Below are 3,584 nucleotides of genomic sequence, written 5' to 3'. Positions count from 1 at the left end.
CCTGCGTGCTTTCACATTGAGCAGCATTAACTACACAGAGCCGTTGTTCACTAACGAGCTGCGCTAAACCACGTTCATATTCGCGCGATTTTTTGCGCAACTCATCAGTGAACAACGGCTCTGTGTAGTTAATGCTGCTCAATGTGAAAGCACGCAGGTGATGGAGATTTACCGCTGATAACAGAACCGGCTTTCTGACAAGATGCGCGTTAAATATCGCATGCGATTAATCGTGCAGCCCTAATATCTAGCTACATTTAGCTCTGACCATTTGTCATCAGATCATCCGAACCAGAAATAAGCAGTTGTAAATGGGTTTTAGCTGTATTGCCAATTTCACAGGTTTTTTTTTCAATGAGTGTGTGTGTGTGCGCGTGTGTGTGTTAATATTCACACAGACCTTACAGCAAAATTTTTAAGTATTTCTTGCAATAGAACAATAAATCAAGCAACCCATCTCTAGACATACTAAAAATCATGAATTCCCATTAGGAGAATAAACACACACAAAGACACTGCTAGCAGGCCTATATGGCTATTATATATAGCATTATATATGTATAACACACACACACACACACACACACACACACACACACACATCCATCCCATTAAAGGCATGGAGGGAGGTCAAAGCCACCCACTCTACAACAGCAGACTATAAAACAGAGTTCATGATGGCTTCAGCATTCACTCTACAAGAAGACTCTGTCACTCAGTCTTAAGGAAATATAAGCATCTGGCATTTGAGGGAAACAGACGTCCAGAATTCTACAAAGTGGCTTTGCAGAAATGCCTCTGCATAAGATACAGAAATGGCTGCACAGTCACCAAAAGTTTGGAAGCTTCCTTCATATGTGGGTCGGATCAGATCAGACAGTGCTGGGATTTTGGTCACACACAGGTATGGGTGCAGAGCTCAGGCTAAATTAAAGTAGATGGTGGGGGGTGAAGCGTTGTGACCACGGCTCCATAAATAACCAGGATTTATTAGATCTTAAAAACACTTTTAACAATACTGACCCTAATGCATTCTATGTTTGATAATGCACTCAGGGCTTTAAGAGTGGGATAAACAGACCTATAACTCTTGTTTTTATCATTCCAGCATGGGGAGAACACAGAATGAGTTCTACAGCAGCGTTCAAAGGGTCACCACAATATTGCTTTCAAATTAATGGCTACCGTCGCAGCAAACAAACCATCTTCAAACTGGAACCGCCCCCCCCCTCCAATTTTGCCAATTGTTCAACATTTTATGTAAATATTTGTAATAGATATTCACTTTGCGGAGTCATATGACATTATAACAGTCTGTGGAAATTATATGTGACCCTGGACCACAAAAGCAGTCTTAAGTCGCTGGGGTATATTTGTAGCAATAGTCAAAAAAACATTGTATGGGTCAAAATTAACAATTTGTCTTTTATGCCAAAAATCATTAGGATATTAAGTAAAGAGCACATTCCATGAAGATATTTTGTAAATTTCCTACTGTAAATATATCAAAACTTAATTTTTGATTAGTAATATGCATTGCTAAGAACTTCATTTGGACAACTTTAAAGGCGATTTTCTCAGTATTTAGATTCTTTTGCACCCTCAGACTCCAGATCCTCAAATAGTTGTATATCGGCCAAATATTGTCCTATCCTAACAAACCATACATCAATGGAAAGCTTATTTATTCGTAATAAATATATGTATAAATCTCAATTTAAAAAACTTGACCCTTGTGACTGGTTTTGTGGTCCAGGGTCACATATGTAGGATATAGCAGTGAAATCTTCTGCCAAAGATTTTACCTGAAATACAAAATCTAAACTTGAAAGGAAATTAAATATGTCATTTCAATTTGGATGAACAATATTCCCTTGACTAATCACGCCTTTAGAGGTGTATTTTATCAAACACAACACATCCGTTTTTTTTAAACAGCGTAATAATGAACAGCAATATATTATTCTACAGTTGTCACTGGGTGTAGCCTGAGTGACTGAGTATTTCATGCGAGTGTTAAAAGAATAGCCTCCGTCGGTGAATCATCTGAAGCTGATGACGTTCCTGGCTGTGTTTAATTCGCATATTTTTTGGGGAATGAATCAAGGGTTCTGTTCTGTGCCAAAGTGCTCTCAAAGGATAGTGTGAGGTGGAATAAATCATAAATACAACGTGCATCAGGAAATTAATGTATTTTCAGAATATTAAAAACTAACATTGATGATGTATTAGGTAATGATTCTCCTTAGGGTATTTTGAGGACTTTATAATTAAAGGGATAGAATATGTTAGATTAAAGGTACATCAAAGAAGGGCTAAAATGTCTTCTGTGAAACACAAAAGAAGACATTCTGAAGAACAGGCTTGTAGATACAATGAAAATCAGTGAGGTTGAATACAACATTGGACCTTGTTGACTTCCATTTGTATGGATTTGTGTGTGTGTGTGTTCAAAAGAAGAAAATAAGTCAGTTTTGGACTGACATGAGGATGAGCAAATGATTACAGGATTATCAGGGTACAAGATGTCCCTTGCTACAGATCACAGGGTCCATCATCTTTGTCCCATGGTCCTAACATTATACACACACACAAAGAGAGAGAGAGGTAGGCAGTGAATGAATGGGTTGTGTGAGAGGCTGGCCTTGGGGTCACCGTTGCTTTCTTGTGCCAAAACTGTTTATGTTATCCTGGAGGAGAAGAAAGAGGCCGAACATGTTCCCTGCCAAACATTTATCCTGTCTCAAGCCTGCCCCAAACACATACCAGGAGCCTACATTGACCGAAGCTGCCCTTAACATCAAACACCAGAGATGGGCACTCGTAAAAGCCTCTGTGCTAAACTTCACCCAAATAAAAGAAAACAGAATAGCAGAGTCAATGCTCTGAAATGAAAATGGCGCAATAATCTGAATCCTTGTTCAAGAGTCATTTGCTAAAAGCACACTGTCTTCTACAGTTGCTGACAGGTAAGATTTCATTGTGGCCAACATGATGACAGGAACGTGTTTTAGGTGCTCAGATTAATTAGGAATTTCTTAATGTCTGAAGTGTTTTAAAGTTATAATATATAAATAATATTTTTGATTAGTTAAATTCTTCTAAACTTTTAAATGCTTCAGGTTGCCTTTTGTTTATAATAATATAATTTGAACATAATCTTTCAGCTAATTTAATTCAGTTTTTCAGGGTAGTAAATAAACTAAAGATTATCGGAATATGTTTTAAAAGAACAATATCGCAGAAAATTGTTTCATAGTAAATTTACACTTTTTTTCAGAGTATGCGCAGAAATTACTAGTAAATTTCACAATTACAAACAAACAGCAAGTAACACATGACATGCAACATTACATTTTAAAGTAGAAAAACTTAAATATTTTCTTGTACAACATACTCCAATAATCTTTATTTACAACTTTAAAAAAATCTATTTTTACAGTGTACAATTCCCCATTTATATCATTTCCCTATTTGTATTAAATATGAAAATCAGCCCGAATCACTGATATTATATATAAGACTAAATGTTTAAATCAGTAAGAAAAAAGAAAGGAAAGAGCTTGAATGCCACAAGACATTCT

This window comes from Sinocyclocheilus anshuiensis, unplaced genomic scaffold, assembly GCF_001515605.1.
Source record: "Sinocyclocheilus anshuiensis isolate Anshui unplaced genomic scaffold, SAMN03320099.WGS_v1.1 scaffold816, whole genome shotgun sequence".
In the NCBI taxonomy this organism is placed as follows: Eukaryota; Metazoa; Chordata; class Actinopteri; order Cypriniformes; family Cyprinidae; genus Sinocyclocheilus; species Sinocyclocheilus anshuiensis.
Note: the sequence above shows the minus strand (reverse complement) of the source record.